Source organism: Pinus tabuliformis, chromosome 6 (genome assembly GCF_031772625.1).
Source record: "Pinus tabuliformis cultivar Carrire ecotype Pingquan chromosome 6, CPIR1, whole genome shotgun sequence".
NCBI lineage: Eukaryota > Viridiplantae > Streptophyta > Pinopsida > Pinales > Pinaceae > Pinus > Pinus tabuliformis.
This window is the reverse complement of record NC_142292.1, coordinates 1,346,204,803-1,346,224,067: the sequence shown is the minus strand read 5'-3', so window position 1 is coordinate 1,346,224,067 and position 19,265 is coordinate 1,346,204,803. Positions and strand designations below refer to the sequence as shown.

Below are 19,265 nucleotides of genomic sequence, written 5' to 3'. Positions count from 1 at the left end.
ACTAAATCCCAGTTCCTCGAGCCATTGATATGATCTTTAAGCTTGTTGATTATGAAACTCTCAACCTTGTTAAGCATTGCCTCTCATCCACTTTCTTTTCTTTCAAAGGCACCATTTATGAGAAAACTGAAGGTACGGAAATGTGTTCATCCCTATCTCTTGTTGTTGCTTAGATCTTCATGGAATTCTTTGAAACCAAAACTCTCGACTTTTGGCATCAAAAGTCAAAGTGATGTATCTGATTTGTCGATGACACTTTCGTCATTTGGAAACACGACCTGACTATGTTTAATATCTTTCTCTCCCATCTCAACAACATTTCTCCTCATATTCAATTCACCATGGAAATTGAAACTGATAAATCTCCTTCCTTTATGTCCTTATTATCCGGCGACCTAATGATTCCCTAACCCATCAAGTCTACCAAAAGAAGACCCACACTAATTGGTATCCCCATGCTCATTCACACCTCCACCCATCCCAAAAATTAGTTCTCAAAATTCTCATCTCTCAAGCCCTCAAAATATTTGCTCCTCATACCTTCCCTCGAAAAAAACCCACATTTTCCAAGCTTTCAGAACCAATGGCTATACCTCATCTCAAATCCGTAAAAATTTTCATGCTATCTCTAATCCCAAGTCCCTCTTTGTTTTCTGTCTCCTCCCCAAGGCCAAGCCCCTCTTCCCTATATTAAGGGGACCACTAAAGGTTCATTTCTAAAATCTTATGAAGGAACATTAAAACAATTTTTAAACTTCATAAAACTTTCAAGTAGATGTTTCAGTCAACCAAAGATAAGTCTAACCCCATGCTATGTTCATGGGCTTATTAGATTCCTTGTTCATGTGAGAAGTCTTATATTGACCAGACACGTCGTCGCTTCAAAGCCCGCTTGAAGGAGCATATATCTGATACCAACCATCTCTATTTATCAAAGTCAACCATTGCATAACACTTTTAATTCAAAACACCTTATTTATTCTAATCAATCCAAAATCCTAGCCCATGTTCTTTTTTACAACTCTTGTATCATTGAGGAAGCTCTTAAAATCAAGAAGCACCCCAATAATTTCAATAGAGAAAATGTATTTAAAATGAGTCAATCTTAAGAACCTGCTATCCATCAACTTTTTCATTAAATTTCTTGTCCCCCTATCCATCTCCTCCCCTTTTCCTCCTTTCTCTTTTCATTATCCTTATTAGTTATTCCAATCTCAATCTCAATTTATTTTATCTTCTCTTTTTAATCTATCAATCTCAATTTATTTTATCTTCTCCTTTTCTTATTTATTTTATTTATCTTCATCATATTATCCTTACAAATTTAATTAACCTTATCCTTTCTCCTTCTTACCTTACGAATTTAATTAACCTTATCCTTTCTCCTTCTTACATCCTTATTCAAGTTTGGATTTTCATGTATATATTTTCATCCTTATCCAAATTTTGAATTTTGAATTTACATATATTTGTTAACCTTAATTTCATTTTTGTCGAGTTCTTATTTCCTACCTCAATTTCATTTTTGTCGAGTTCTTATTTCCTACCTCAATCCTTGAGCTCCTCTATGCTTTATCCTTTGTTATCCCATTTTTCTCTAATACCGGATGATGGATGTTGGTGGAGTGTGGACAGATTAAAATACTAACACAGTTTCATCCAGAAATCTTTCACAAATCTGATAAAGTCTCAATAAATTTACCATTATGATCTAAAGCCAGATGATGGATGATGGTGGAGTGTGGACAGATTAAAAATCCTAACACAGTTTCATCCAGAAATCTTTCACAAATATGAAAAAGTCTCAATGAATTTACTATTATGATCTAAAGCCTATGTTAACAAAAATTCCATCAAGTTTATGTTGATATCTATTCAAGCACATAAAGGCACAGTACACTGCAGAAGCGTACTTGAGAACAAAAGGAGATCTTCCACATTCCACGGCCATAAGCCCAATGCCATGAAGAGATTACATCCACATGCAACATAGACAGCAAAAGTCTATGATGAATTGGAATACGCGGCATTTCTTCTCTGGTGGTCATGAGGTCACCACATGCATGAGCTATACAAGTGGAAATATAAATAATGAAGTACAGTGAATCTGAGAATGGATTGCAGCGAAAGAGCTCGTATTACCAAGAATTTCAAATTGCCTGATTGATAACACAATATACCCCATGAAGACTTCTAATAGTACATAAAATTTTCAACCAGAGAACATAAGGTGCAAAAAGATATCGTTCTGTCTGCTTCTAGACTCATTTCAAATAACCATTCCCTCCTGACATGGCCACACTAAAAATCTAATTACCAGTAATCCCCGCAAGAACACACGCCATACTTAAAATGATGGAAGCTGTTGACATCCCTCAGAATTAATTCTCGACAAACAATTTTGGAGATAATCTTGATAGCCATATGACAGGCACCACACACCCGGAGGTTCTTGACAACTCGAACTGTTGTTCTGGGAGATGTGCTGATTAGCCCAAAATCAATTGCCAGCTGTTCACTGTGGTGGTAGAGCATGTGCTCCTTATGCTCCTCCTCCACATCATGCAAAACAAAGTTAGTATCAGGCACATACCCTGCCCCCTTCATCTGCTGAGCCAACACCTCCAACATTGCATAAATCTCCTCTGTTTGTGGATGTGATCTGTCCTCTGCCACAAATGCATGCACCCTGTTCTTGACCTCAATCCAGCTACACCCTGGTCTCTTTTTAACTCCTACATCTTTCATTAATTTTCTCACTTTTGCCACATCATCCCACCTGCCAACTGCAGCATAGATGTTTGACAGCAGCACATATGGGGTAGCTTCTTGTGGTTCCAACGTAAAAAGAGCTGATGCTGCACGCTTTCCAAGCTCCACATTGCCATGGATTCTGCAGGCACTCAGCAATCCCCCCACGCACCAACATCAGGTTCAAATGGCATGTTGTTAATAAATTCCTCTGCCTCATCCAAGTGCCCAGCATGCCCAAGAAGGTCAATGAGGCAAGCATAGTGATCAGCTCCCGGTGTAATTCCATGGTCTCTCGTCATAGAATCAAAGTACTTCCGGCCTTCATTCACTAGTCCAGCATGGCTACAAGCACAGAGAACACCAACAAAAGAGACATGATCAGGCCTCATGCCTGTTCCCAACATTTGTTTAAAAAGCTGAACTGCCTCCTCCCCGTGTCCATGCAGGGCATACTCTGTAATCATCGCAGACCAAGTTACCATATCGCGTTGAGCCATTGTGTCAAACATTTGGAATGCATCATCCACAACCCCGCATTTGGCATAGATGGTCATCAGGGCATTTCCAACAGACAAGCAAACCTCAAAACCAGATCTGATTATGAGACCATGGGCTCGCCTTCCCTGTATTAACACTGCCAAACCGGCACATGCACTTAAGACACTAGCAAAGGTTAACTCATCTGCCTTCATGCCAGAGTCTTGCATTTTGCAATAGAATTTCAGAGCCATTTCATTATGCCCAAGTTGGGCATATCCCGTAATCATGGTAGTCCACGATGCCACATCCCTTTCAGGCATATTCTCAAACAGTTTCAGAGAATCCACTATGCTTCCACACTTGGCGTATCCTGCAATCATTGTATTCCATGATAGCATTTTGTGCATACAATCATGTAAAATTCATCAAACACTTTGCATGCATATTGTATTGTTTCACAATTAGCATATTGTATTGTTTCACAATTAGCATATATGTCCACAAGGGCACTTGCAACAAAAACATTGCACTCAAATCCAGATTTCATAGCAAAGGTATTTACTGCCTGCCCTGTTTCAGAGCTGTTAAGCTTGCGCATGCACTGAACCACAGAGGTTGGTTCATTATCATGGATCTAATTTCGATGATGAATCAGAAAAGTTGGTTTAAAACGTCGATTACAATCAAACATGAATACGATGACTCCGTAAAATAATACTACAAAGAATATAGATCATAGAAACTTCAAATCAATAAAAGAAAACTCGACAGCTTTTATACCGCTGGTTGCATTTCACAAACAAAAAAAGGCTCAGGCCTCCTCAGAACACCCAAATTGAGCCTAACCTGCAAACAGAGCAGTCCATGAGACCACATTTCGTTCAGGCATTTTGTCAAACAGTTGACGCGCATCCATGATTTGTCTACATTTTGCCAATCCTGCAACCATTCTAGTCCATGAAAACACATTCCACTCCAGCATTCTTTGAAACACGTTGATAGCATCCATTACTCTGCCGCACTTAACATACATGTCAACTAACCTTTTCGCTAAAAAAATAAATACCAGCATTAACTAAGTGTTGCTTTGTTTCAACTTAGTTGTTTTCACTTATCCTAAACAACCACTTTTTCCTTAAGTATTTGGGTTGTTCTCATTTTTCTACTTCACGTAGGAAATTCTATATTTATTGTGATTTGCTAAAAGGAACAATAAAAAATAACTAGGGATAAACATGAAACACTGTGAACACAATATTTAGTTGGGAAATTCTATATTTATTGTGATTTGCTAAAAGGAACAATAAAAAATAACTAGGGATAAACATGAAACACTGTGAACACAATATTTAGTTGGGAAAATGCCAACGGGAAAAACCCACTCCAATGAAATTTCATTAGATCCCTTGGCAAAAACCTTGACCAAGCCCACCAAGTGAACCTTCACCATTCACCTCCTTGGCCCATTACAATGAAATCTTTTGAGCATTTTAAAGGCTCCATCACATGCAATCCATAGTTTTAAAAGCTCCATCACATGCAATCCATGGGAAACCAAAAAACCATGGTCCCAAAAGCATTACTATGTGGTAAAGCAATAAAAAAAGAAGTGTTGCTTTGTTTCAAATTCGTTGTCTTCACTTATCCTAACAATCTCTTCTCTCTTCTTCCATATGTACATGGGTTGTTCTCATTTTTCTATTCCACACCATGCCTATAGGAAATTTTACTCCAAGAGAAAAAGTATTTATTATGATTCACTGAGAGGAAAAATAAAAAATAACTAGCAACAAACATGAAACATAGTAAACACAATATTTACCTTGGGAAAACCCCAACTCTAAGGAAAAACCCAACCCAATGAAGTTCCATTAGATCACTTGGCCAAAACCCTGACCAAGTGGACCAAGTGAGCCTTCACCACTCACCTCCCTCGCCCATTACAATGAAGTCTTCCTAGCATTTTAAAGGCTCCATCACATGCAATCCATGGGCAGATTACTATGGGATGTTAAATTTCCATAAAACTCTGCAACTACATAGATGAATAGTTGAAAACAAGACAACTAAATACTGAAACCAAATTTACTTTCACCAAGATACAAAGTTTCTTAACAACTTATAAGCAGCCAAATAAACACCAAATATAAAAGCAAAATCACACAAATTGACACGCTTGTTTACCTAGGAAACCAAAAAGGGAAAACATGTTATATTTGTAGTGATATTTTATTGATTGTTCTTGAGTAATTGGATCTATTAAAAGCAATCTGTCTCTGAGAAAGCGCTCTGCTTCTTCTCACTAATCTCAATTGATACAATTGATCTCATATTTCCTTGATCACTTATTGATATCATCCCTCTAGGGTGCAACTGTTCCCCTGCTTCCTCCTTGACTTGCAAAAATTAGCCCCTATTTCCTAGCACATTTGTGGCTCCTATTCTCTTGCGCTAATCTCCACAAGTCTCTTATTTATTAGCACAATTGTGCTCCTTTTTCTTAGGGCGAAAGCTTCCTCAAATCTACACACAATTAATCTCCTAAATTCTTGTGCACTTGTGATCTCCTATTTCTTAGCAAACAAGCTCTCTATGTTCTCCACAATCAAGAATGATCTCACAAACTAGTGAACTATCTTGTCTCACAAACCTTGTGTACAAAATCTTATTATTTCTTGTGCCTTCATCCTCCTCTTTATAGACCCAATTTGAGCATGCAAGGGGCCTAACTCAATTCAGAAACTCAAGTTTTGATTGAAGAGTTAACTGAGAGTCCAACAGATTCTCTCTCCAATCAAAACTTGGAGTATTAACTTGTTCTCCCTTCAATCAAGGTTGAAGACTAACTTTCTGTAACTAAACCTATAAGTACCACCTCGTTTTGTAGTCAAATTAATGAAGACTCCACTTAACTAAAGCTCCAACTCTTTGCATGTCTTCTTGATGATTATTTTAGTAAACTAGAAATAAACTCATCCTAACTGAAGCCTAACTCACGAGCTTGCACTCATACTGCGAGAAATACAAATTGAGCTCTTCATTGGCTAAGGCATAAGCCAAAATACCTTTACTCACTACATTTTCAACACTCCCTCTTAAAAAGGAAGGTACTTCTGGAAGAACATCCTCCACCTGGATCTATCTCCAACACCACCACGTCATCCACTATTGTAGTTGCTCCCTCTAAACTAGAAGACTTCATTTCTTCCTGTTGTGGAATCTAGTCTGAAAACATGTTCCTTCCAACCATGCTCATATGATCCACCTTGTACACACCAATTAAGCCTACTATTGATTTTACCTCTAGATTTAAGTCTATCAACTCATTAATCAATGCCATATACCTGGTGTACTTTTGTGTTTGCTTACTCTATCTAAACATGGAGCTAGGAGTCTCAACTCACTCCTGGAACTCTTGGTTGGCCCACTTGGCTCCCCTCCTACCTGTGCTTGGAGTCATTGATTGAGTGGCTGCCTACACTCATCATGGTTTCTTGTCTTCATCAACCTACTAGTCGACCCACTTGCCAACTCACTGAGACTCAAATTGTGATACTGGTTGAGGCTCCTTCATGGGAGCTCTAACTTTCTCTCGCTCTAATGACTCCCTCATAATTTTTCTCTCCTCAACCCTCATGTCACTACTCTGCACACTTCTTGCCCTGTTGCTCAAGGGTGTGCCTGTCTCAACCTATAGTAGGTACATATTCTTCATCCTGACATGTATCTTCTTCTTACATCCAAAAGCTAAGTGAGTGAGGTAAGCCTTACATCTACTAAAAAGGACATCATAACCCTTGTCCTCAAGGGTAGCTACTGAAACAAGGATCTTCTTCAGCCTGGATCGTAGAGGACATCTTTTAGATGGAGAGAGGTACCTAACTCTCTCTCAAAATTGATAGTACTATAACACCCTCCTCTCACATTTACCCAAGTTCATTGGTCTATCAGGGTAAACATGTGACGAAGAGTTACTATGATATGACTCAACCTCCTAAGTAAAGTTAAGGAAGTGGAATTGACAAACTGAAACTTTATTGACCTTCTTTAGGAGCTACAAGACCCATAGGAGATAGACAAACACTCCAGGTGCCCAAACCCTGAGCTAGACTACTTTTTACTAATCTATATTGTTGGTCCCATGCACAAGCTTGCATCCATGCAACTACAAGCCTCCAGTCACATAAATAATCTTGCAAGGTAGCAATTGCAGTCCCAATTTTCCAGTTTTGAGCCTGCAACTGCGACATCATTGCCACCTTTTCAGTGCTAGCTGACTCCTCATCATTTCCCAGAACTTGATGAGACTTTCCAAAACAATAAATAACACAAATACAAAGCCTCTAACACAAAAATTGATCGAAGACTTAACCTAATCATGACAAACATTTCGTCAAACATATGGAAAACATGTAATCTACAGGTCATGAATACATATATGAACAAGGGAGTCATAAACATATCTAAGATTCATTAAGAAGGTCTAATTCCCTCTCATGTTAGATTCAATAACATTTGTTAGCTCATACATTCATTGACCAATCAATAGATAAACTACTCATAACAAGAGCCATAGAAGATACACATCATATGAACAACATATAGTCATAAATTAACTAGCATGTAAACCATGGCAACTCAACCATAATATCACCAACATATTTTCAACATATATACATTAATCACAGTATAAGAATATCTCTTATTACATATGAAATTACCAACCAAGTTAAGGACTTCCATGTACCACCTAACCATAGATAGGGATGAACCAAATCTCTCTTTCAGCCAATCACCCTTGTGCCATATTCTAAACAAGAATGTGGGATCTCATGGAATAACCAAAACAAAACCAAACCAAGGCTTCCAGAGGCCAAACCACCTCAACCCTCAACCAATGATTCCACCTCACAGTCATACATCACTAACCATCACTAGTTCAGTCTCTACCCAAGCTATCCAGGGCTCCAAAGCGTTTGTTCCAACCCGACTCTAGGACTAGTAACTCAACCCATAGTTTTCGCACGGCTCCAGAGCATTTGTTCCAACCTAACTCTAGGACTGGTAACTCAACCCACAATTTTCACATGGCTCCAAAGCATTTGTCCAACCAAGGCTACAGGAGTAGTAACTCAACCCACCAAGGGCTCCAGAGCATTTTTCCAACCAAGGCTCTAGGAATAGTAACTCAACCCAAGTTGTTCCAAGGCTTAGAGAGCATTTGTTCAACCAAGGCTCCAAGAACTAGTAACTCAACCCACGACCATAAGAAACACGAGAACCAATTAGAAATCAAACATGTGAAAAACCCACAACACCATGGTTATCCAGGAAATTGCAAGGCTAGGAAAAACCACTGTCAATTTAGGAAATCCTCCATGATAATGACAACTCATAACCAAGAAACCACATGCATGTACCATGCATGCCAAAACTAGCAAGGAAACCATACATGCAACTCAATACCTACAAAGAAATCTAACTGTAGTCACTGATCCACCTGTTCCCTTACGCTCTCCTACTTTCCTTTTTCCTTCTTCCTCCAAATCCAAGTGAGACTAGAATGCTCCAAGCATGCTCCAAGAATGCTCTAATATTTATCTAAGTGTGTAAGAGTATGAGAGAGAGCTCCAAGCTAAAACTGAAAAAGTCCAACTGACAAAAGCTTCAATTGAAAAAAGTTGTGAACTGATCCTCAAAAGCCTTTTTATCATTGAGGCCTCTATTTTCTTCATTTTACTCTATTTTCCTTTAATTTCATCCTCATGCAAACATGTGACCTTTCATCTTCATTATTTCATAAATAAAAAGTCAATTAATGCCTCTTTTCCTTTGTTAATTTCCTTAGCCATAATAAATCGAAAGTGACACCCACTAGGATGTTTTTCTCACCATTCAGCCTAGAATAGGTGTCCCATAACCTTGGTCTTATTTATTATTTTACAAGAAATTCAACCAGGCGTTGTTACAGAACATTCCCCTTGGGGAATCACCATACTCGGTGTTCTATGACACCTATGACCAACAAACTACTAAAAACAAAACATACTGCCCATGGAGCTTTATAACACAGCTCATTGCAATATTTACAATGACATCTTGTTGAAAACATGAAAATCATACAATTTACTAGAGCTTTATAGCATAGCTCATTATAATATTTAAAATAACAACCAGATATATACTCATGCACATTTTCTTCAACCAGAAAATAGCCATATTGCTCACGGAGCTTTATAAATCCAGTTCGATATAGTGTTCGCAATCATATACACATATACACTTTTGAGCATTTTCTTTAACCAAAAAATAAAAGGATAGGGTGCATGTATAAGTAACAAGGGAATCTAGAAGCTCACACATCCACCCTCAAAAGTAGTACTAGGATTCACCTCCTTCCAGGAAGTCTAGAATCCATTGTGAAGGTCAAAATATACATCCAATTTCCAGCGCTACTTGTTCTCTCAATGAACAATTATCGACTCATTGTTCCAGGGCACACTCCTAATGATCTGATAATCACCCTATGAGTGACCTCAGTTAAAGATTTGTTGAATAAAGGTATTACAGAATCATGTGCTAGTGTGTGTCTATGTTATTTAAGCAACGGATCAATCAGATTGCCAATACACAGACAATTAAATGGAAATGCAACAGAGAAATACAGTGAGCAAATAAAAGACACAAGAAATTAATAAGGAGTTCACCCTATTCTCTAGGGCTACATCTCCGGTCCAGCTTTCAGTGGTGGCCTTGTTTTATTGTGTCTTAAGAAGACAATTACAATGCAGGAGCTCAATATGAGTCACCTGAAGTAGATTTTGCTTGGCAGGGTGGTTCTTGGATTCCCCAAGCCACTGGAGTGCACAAACTCTTCTTGCCTACCAACTCTGTGACCTTTTGGTCTACAATGGAGAGAGCCCAGTGTGGTGCTCAGTCTGGAACCTCTCAAGCTCTCTAGTGCTCGACGTTGCCTTTGGTCAGCTCAGCCCTCTGTCTTCTGCTGCTTTTGCTTCACTGTCTTCTTCTCTGTGTACCGTCCTCCTCTTAGGGTTCCGGTCTCTCTGTCTCTCATCCTCCTCTCAGGATTCTCTCTGACTGACTGTCTCTAATTGTGTTTTCTGTCTCTGTTCATGGCTTTAGAGCCATCCGTTCCCAATACTGTTCAGTTCCTCTTCCGCCTTCGCCGAATCACCTTCTGCAGCTGCACTTGGAGTTCCCTGGCTCAGCGTCATCATCCGCTCACAGGGAGTGGCCACATGTCTTCCTGTAACTCGCGCCAGCCTGCTTTGTCGGTTGAATTCTTCAGTTACATTTGTGGAATGAATCTTCCTCCACTGTGGCGATCAAACAGACCTCAAATCCTTTACAAACTCTGACTGAATCCCTCGTCGATTCTGCTTCTCCATCGGGCACAATCTCAGCCATTAGATCTGGGGCCTCCAGATTCGATGCCATACGCACATTTCGTGCGGTTGACTTGCTCGACCATTAGCACGCTATCAATGGCGGTTTTCTCTCTCCTTCGCTTGCCACACATCGATCATTGAGTGGGATCTCTCCGGTTCCATCCAAAACTGCTTACCGTTTGAGGGAGCCCCGATCAATACCGCTTGTTTCCAGAGCACAAGTCCCACCTTTAGCTTTTAGCCCTTTTTGCTTTTTTCCTAGCAGTTCTTCGGCTCTCCACGCGACCAAGCACTCGGGGCTACTCCATTTCGACCCTTTTCGCCAAGCGCTAATTGTGCATCAAAATCCACCTCTGTTTCCCAATCCGAGGCTCCCAAGGACTAATTCGGCCTCCTGCGCAGTCTCCATGGGCCTCGGTCAACACGCTTTGACCGAGGTCCTTGTCGTTCTACACTAGCTGCCATTGCCACTGGTTCAAGGTGTTTTTGATCGTTGTTTTGGAATTCTTTGATGTTTGTCCTGACCTGATATAGTCATGGTCTTTCTAACAGTTCTTTATGGATCCCATTCAGATCATGACCTTCCCACTGAAAAAGCTTTTGGACCACCAAAAGTTGGTTTTCAAGCATCGACTAAGTGAGGGTATTGTTTTCTCACTTGTCCAATCTCAATCCGCTTCACATTCCTCGGTTTTGAACCTTTGAGCTCAATTTTGAGGTACTCAACATCTCCCCTGCACATCGTCCTCATCTTCCTGTCCAGCACTGTGTCCTCCTGCAATTCATTAAGATATTCAAGTAACAGGTCATCAATAGAAGGCAATTGACTTTGCTCTTCAAGGTCTTCAATCATTGAAGGTTCAAACAATCTCAGGCAATCTGCATTTACGACTGAGTAGATGTGCATGTAAGCTGGCAAATCAAGGCGAAAAACATTTTCACCAATCTTCTCAAGTATCCTAAAGGGTGCATACCTCATAGGCTTTAGCTTTTTACCTTCACCTTGCATCCTGTCCTTGTTGATATACTACCAAACTTGGTCTCCAAATTGAAAACTATGTTCCATCCGATGCTTATCATGCCTAGCTTTGTATTTGGCTTTGCTCTTTTCCAGCTGTTCCTGTACTACCTGGTGGATCTCTTGGATCTGTTCAATGAACCTAGTTGCCTTGTCCACATCACTATGTCCATCGACCATGGTATCTTTACCAAAGACAAAATCTAAAGGAGACTTTGGTGTGAAACCAAAACAGGTCTCAAAAGGAGATCTCTGTGTAGAAGAGTGTTTTTCTCTATTGTAAGCATGTTGCACATAACACAAGTGTTCATCCCAAAGCTTAGGATGTTTGCTGCAATATCCTCTCAGTAACCGGATCACTATCCTGTTAACTACTTCTATCTGGCCATCTGTTTGTGGATGAAAAGCTGTACTTTTCTTCAGTTTGGTGTCCATCATTTCCCATAGAATGGACCAAAACTTCCCCGCAAATCGGGTGTCTCAATCAGATACAATGGAAGTGGGTAATCCAAAATGAACCCATACATGTTCAAAGAACAATTTTGCAGTCTGTTTAGCTATAATTTGTTTATTACAAGGTATCAAAATACACATTTTGCTGAACCTATCCACAAAAACATATAGATAATCATGACCTTTCCTAGATTTAGGCAGTCCTCCAACAAAATCCATTGAAACACTTTCCCAAGGGTGAGAAGGAACTGGAAGTGGAGTGTACAAGCCTAGTTTTCTATTGCTGGGCTTGCTTTTAGCACACATAGCACACCTTCTTACATATCTAGAAACTATCTCATTCATTTTCGACCAATAGCAGAACCTTTGCAGCTGTGAAACTGTTTTACTTACCCCAAAGTGACCTGATATCAGAGAAGTATGTGCTTCCCTAATTATCTTTATCCTCTCAGTTTGTGGAATGCAGAGTTTCCCACAATGGTATAAGAGTCAGTCCTTTATGTGATAGTCCAATTCTTCTACTCTATTTCCTTGACTCAAAGTTGCATATACATCTTTAAAATCCATATCCTAAGCATATTGTTCAATATAGCTTTCATGTAGCACAAAATTATGCTTAAGTATGGTAGATGCATTTATAATGGGTCTAGATAACATGTCCGTAACCTTGTTATGTATGCCATTTTTATATCTGATGACTAAATGAAACTGTTGTAGAAAACCCATCCATTTGTAATGTCTTGATTGTTGCAACTTAGTTTGGGAGTGAAAATATTGAAGTGGTTGATGATCAATATGTATTACTGTCTCTTTGTCCATTAAGTAATGTTTCCACTTTTTCACACTCTGAACTAATGCATACAATTATTTATCATATGTAGGATAGTTAACTACTGCAGGATTAAAAGTCTCAGAATGATAACATATGGGTTTACCGTGCTGTCTCAACACTGCTCCCATGGCATAGTCATTGGCATCAGTTTGGATCTCTAATGGTCTTTGTAGATCTGGCAGTGCTAGTACAGGTGCTGTACTAATCTTTTCTTTCAAGGTGTCGAAGGCTTTCTGATGTTTTTCTCCCCACTAAATCACCTTATTCAATCCTGTTAAAGCATGTAAGGGAGCTGCGATTGAGGAAAAGTTAGAAATGAACTTCCTCCAATATTGTGTTGCTCCTAAGAAGCTTCTTACTTCTGTAGCAGACCTGGGTTTAGGCCAGTTCACAATGACTGCCACTTTAGAGGGATCTATTTTCAGTTCACCTCCCCCTACTATATGACCCAAGTAGTTGAGAGATGTTTTGCCAAATTCACATTTTGAGAGTTTAACATAATGTTTTTCTCTTTTCAAAACATCTAATGTCTGCTTAACATGATTTAAATGTTCTTCCCATGTTTTACTAAAAATCAGAATGCCATCTAGGTACACAATAACAAAATCATCAAGAAAAGGTCTGAGTACATCATTCATTAATCTCATGAAATTAGCAGGAGCATTAGTTAAGCCAAAAGGCATAACCAGCCATTCATACAATCCCTTCTTTGTTTTGAAAGCAGTATTCCATGCATTTTGTTCTGCAACCCTGACTTGATGATTTCCACTATGCAAATCTAGCTTGGTGAAATAAACAACTTCCTTTAGTTGATATAAAATATCATCTATGCGAGGAAGGGGATAACGATTTTTTATTGTTATCTTATTCAGTGCTCGGTAATCAATGCACATTATCCACGAGCCATCTTTCTTTCTCACCAAAACTATTGGTGATCCACATGGTGATGTGCTAGGCCTGATGAACCCTTTCTCGAGCAACTCCTGCACCTGCTTCTTGAATTTAGCATTCTCTAAAGCATACAACCTGTACATTCCAATGTTAGCCAATGGAACATCTTGCTACAAAATAATATCATGTCCTATTCCCTTTTTGGGTGGCAGACCTTTAGGTTCTTGAAATAAGACATCATACTCTGAAACAACCTTTTCTATATCAGCTTGATGTTCAGCATTATAGCCCTCAAATACATTGGTTTTATTAGGTTTCTTTTCCTTTACAACCATCAGTAAGAATTGTTTACATGAATTTATCATTCTTTTCATTTGCCCTAAATTTATGAGAGTATAATTATTCTTGAGCTTGTGAGCTCTTACAAAGTATTCGATTCCATCTTTAACAAGTAGATACTTGTTCTCAGCTCTATGGAAGATAGCCTTTCTATCATACAAGTAAGGAATTCCTAAAACAATTCCACATATATCCAAAGAAATTATGTCTAACTCAACCTCATCTACAAATGCTAACCCAAAAGAAAACTTGAGTTTGCACTGTCTAGTCACTTGTAGTTGTGCTTTATCATTCAACCATCCTAATGGGTATGGTTTCTTGTGAGGTGTAGTTGCTAATCCCAATTTCTTTACAATTGCTTCAGAAATTAGATTTACCTGTGAGCCACTATCAAACAAAGTATCAATCTTTTGATTTTTGGAAATAACTCGAATATGGAAAAGCTCATGCCTTTTTCTCTCATTTTCTTCATCAATAAGAGATTGAGCAAAATTACTAGTAGATGCTTCAGAATTCTTACCTTTTATACCTATGGCTGCTATAGTTGTTTCATCTCCTGAGTCTGACCCCAAATATTTCTAAATAGCTACAACAGTCTTCTTCTTCTTGCCTTCAGATTTCTTAGGTCTTAGCTCTGGATGCAGAATCCAACAATGCTCATCATCATGCCCATCCTTTTTACAATGAGTGCATGAAGCTTTGCTTTTCTGTGAAGTGTTAGCCTTCCTTACTTTCCACTTCTGCTTTCTTTTCTCCTTGGTCTTGCTTACAGTGGGTTGGGATGGTCCCCCAAATTCTGGATTTCCATTCTTTCCTCTAGCTTCTAGACGAGTAGCTTGTACAGATACCTAATATATACTAGTGGGATTAAACATGAGGATGGTATGCCTCATGTAGCTGTGTAGACCAGAAATGTACTTCAGAAGAGTCTCTGGTGAGTCTAATGAGATACCCAAGATCAGTGCTCTCTTTCTAAATTCTTGAGTCTACCCTTGCACACTTTTCCCTTTCAACTGTCGAAGAGTTTGCCAACTCATAATGGTTTGTTACATGTAGGCCAATGGATAGAACTGCTTTTTGATTACAACAACAAATTCATTCTAGACAGAAATGATCTTACCATGTCTTTTCATATCAGCTTGGGTTCTGCCTTCCCACCAAACTAAGGCAGTGCCTCCTAGGAGTAGGCTTGCCAGCTAAATCTTACTCTTGTTTGAGTCTATGTTCTGTACCCTGCAATACACATCAATTTGTCTAATCCAATTGTCCAACTTTTCAACATTTAGCTCTCCATCATATATAGGCAAATCAAATTTAACATCTAACTTGATCAAAGATGCTTTCTTATTATGCACAGGGCTATTATGAGGTGTGAGAAAGCTTTTCTCTTTCCATTTTCCTTTGGAGTGGTCATGGAAGTGAGACTCATCTTCTTTATCTTGTTTAGAACATGATGAATCTTCAACCTTATGCTTTCTAAAGTCCCTATACATTTCTTCTACCATAGACTTTATAGCTAGGAAACTTTCTATGAATTGAGGGTCTGGCCCCACAGAACCTTCTTTTGACATTGTCTTCCGAGGATAGACTCTCCGAATTTCAGGATTAGTTTCCACCAACTCTCCTTCTCTTAATTTGAGCTTTGATCTAGTGAGCGTTCAAGCTAAACCAACACAAGCTTTTCTAACCTTACAACCTAAAGCTCTGATACCACTTGATCTGATAATCACCCTATGAGTGACCTCAGTTAAAGATTTGTTGAATAAAGGTATTACAGACTCATGTGCTGGTGTGTGTCTATGTTATTTAAGCAACAGATCGATCAGATTGCCAATACACAGACAATTAAATGGAAAGACAACAAAGAAATACAACAAGAAAATACAAGACACAAGAAATTAATAAGGAGTTCACCCTATTCTCCAGGGCTACATCTCCCGTCCAGCTTTCAGTGGTGGCCTTGTTTTATTGTGTCTTAAGCAGAGAATTATAATGCAGAGCTCAATATGAGTTGCCTGAAGCAGATTTTTCTTGGCAGAGTGGTTCTTTGATTCCCCAAGCCATTGGAGTGCACAGACTCTTCTTGCCTACCAGCTCTGTGACCTTCTAGTCTACAATTGAGAGAGCCTAGTGTGGTGCTTAGTCCGGACAGATCCTCTCTAGGATGGCTTGAATCTCTCAAGCTCTCTGGTGCTTGACGCTGCCTTTGGTTAGCTCAGCCCTCTATCTTTTGTTGATTTTTCTTCACTGTCTTCTTCTTTGTGTACCGTCCTCCTCTCGGGGTTCTGGTCTCTCTGTCTCTCGTCCTCCTCTCGGGATTCTCTTTGACTGACTGTCTCTGACTGTGTTTTCTGTCTCTGTTCATGGCTTTAGAGCCATCCGTTCCCAAGACTGTTCAGTTCCTCTTCCACCTCCATTGAATCACCTTCTGTAGCTGTGCTTGGAGTTCCCTGGCTTGGCGTCATCATCAACGTGTAGGGAGTGGCCACATGTCCTCCTGTAACTCGTGCCAGCCTACTTCATCGATTGAATTCTTTAGTTACATTTGTGGAATGAGTCTTCCTCCACTATGGTGGTCAAACGGACCTCAAATCCTTTACAAACTGCGGCTCAATCCCTCGTCGATTCCACTTCTCCATCGGGCGCAATCTTAGCCGTTAGATCTAGGGCCTCCAGATCCGACGCCATACACACATTTCACACGGTTGACTTGCTCGACCATTAGTGCATTATCAACGACGGTTTTCTCTCTCCTCCGCTTGCCATGCGTCGATCGTTGAGTGGGATCGCTCCGCTTCCATCCAAAACCGCTTACCATTTGAGGGAACCCCGATAAATACCGTCGCTTTCCAGAGCGCGGGTCCCACCTTTAGCTTTTAGCCCTTTTCGCTTTTCGCCCAGCAGTTCTCCGGCTCTCCACACGACCAAGCGCTCGGGGCTACTTCATTTTGGCCCTTTTTGCCCAGCGATGCGTGATTAGTGCTAAGCACTAATCGTGCATCAAAGTCCACCTCTGTTTCTCGATCAGGGCTCTCACGGGCTAATTCGGCCTCCCGCGCAGTCTCCATGGGCCTCGGTCAGCGTTCTTTGACCGAGGTCCTCATCGTTCCACGTTGGCTGCCATTGCCACTGGTTTAGGGTGTTTTTGATCATTGTTTTGGAATTATTTGATGTTTGTCCTGTCCTGATACAGTCATGGTATTTCTAACAGTTATTTATGGATCCAATTCGGATCACCTAATGTGATTTTGATTCCATTTGGCAATGCTAATGACAAAAATCAATGTATTCCTTGACCTTCCCTTATCTGTTATATAGTCCCTCAGGCAACCCGGTCACCCCCTTCCGTGCAGTCACACACCTTCCAAGTTTTGTGAGCATCCCCTTCTCTGCTACATAGTCCCTTAGGCGACCCCTCTCGATAGAAAGCTTTCCTTGCATTGGAAGGTCCAAAAACCAAGGCATATCCCTACCTCTAAAACATCATACCATTCATAGTATGATCATGGAAATCAATGGACACTTGTTGTAGCGGCTACAACCACCCTCCAAAATTTTTCCTTAGTTTCGTTTTGGAGCCTCCCTACCAACCATCCTGAGCAACATGTCTTGCACTATCAAGTACACAATCTTCAGTGGTTTTCTAACGGATTTCCATCCTGTGCATGATAGCTTGTTGCATCGCCCTCAGAGGTTGTTTCTCCGGACATGGTCCAGCTGCAGGCTGAGCAACTCCCTCAAGAAATTACGCAATTATGGAGGGGAACCATCCTGCCCTCTAGAAATTACGCAATCTTGACTGGCAGCCTGCTGGGCTCCAGAATTTCACAATTATGCCTATCCACCTTCCCTGGAAAAACTATTCAATCTGTCCCAACAGGGCTTCTCAGCCTAGAAATTGTGCAATTTTGGGCAACAGTCAGCTGTTCAGCCCAGAAATTGTGTAATCCCTCTGGGCAGCCAACCCAGCTCTCCACACGACCAAGCACTCGGGGCTACTCCATTTTGGCCCTTTTCGCCCAGCAATGCGTGATTAGTGCTAAGAACTAATCGTGCATCAAAGTCCACCTCTGTTTCTCGATCAGGGCTCTCACGGGCTAATTCGGTCTCCCGCACAGTCTCCATGGGCCTCGGTCAGCGTTCTTTGACCGAGGTCCTCATCGTTCCACGTTGGCTGCCATTGCCACTGGTTTAGGGTGTTTTTGATCATTGTTTTGGAATTATTTGATGTTTGTCCTGTCTTGATACAGTCATGGTCTTTCTAACAGTTCTTTATGGATCCAATTCGGATCACCTAATGTGATTTTGATTCCATTTGGCAATGCTAATGACAAAAATGAATGTATTCCTTGACCTTCCCTTATCTGTTATATAGTCCCTCAGGCAACCTGGTCACCCCCTTCCGTGCAGTCACACACCTTCCAAGTTTCGTGAGCATCCCCTTCTCTGCTACATAGTCCCTTAGGCGACCCCTCTCGATAGAAAGCTTTCCTTGCATTGGAAGGTCCAAAAACCAAGGCATATCCCTACCTCTAAAACATCATACCATTCATAGTATGATCATGGAAATCAATGGACACTTGTTGTAGCGGCTACAACCACCCTCCAAAATTTTTCCTTAGTTTCGTTTTGGAGCCTCCCTACCAACCATCCTGAGAAACATGTCTTGCACTATCAAGTACACAATCTTCAGTGGTTTTCTAACGGATTTCCATCCTGTGCATGATAGCTTGTTGCATCGCCCTCAGAGGTTGTTTCTCCGGACATGGTCCAGCTGCAGGCTGAGCAACTCCCTCAAGAAATTACGCAATTATGGAGGGGAACCATCCTGCCCTCTAGAAATTACGCAATCTTGACTGGCAGCCTGCTGGGCTCCAGAATTTCACAATTATGCCTATCCACCTTCCCTGGAAAAACTATTCAATCTGTCCCAACAGGGCTTCTCAGCCTAGAAATTGTGCAATTTTGGGAAGCAGTCAGCTGTTCAGCCCAGAAATTGTGTAATCCCTCTGGGCAGCCAACCCAGCTCCCTCCCAGAAATGTGCAAATATTCCCCTCAGTCAAGCAGGTTGTTGCATGTGCCATTGGG

General features: G+C 40.4%; 2 pseudogenes; both read right to left on the bottom strand.

Annotated features, from left to right (window-relative positions):
* Positions 1 to 1,834: 1,834 nt before the first annotated feature.
* Positions 1,835 to 4,387, bottom strand: LOC149263602 (pentatricopeptide repeat-containing protein At2g22070 pseudogene; annotated as a pseudogene).
* The window catches only part of LOC149263601 (chromatin assembly factor 1 subunit FAS2-like), an 86,532-nt pseudogene continuing 71,342 nt past the window's right edge, over positions 4,076 to 19,265 (bottom strand).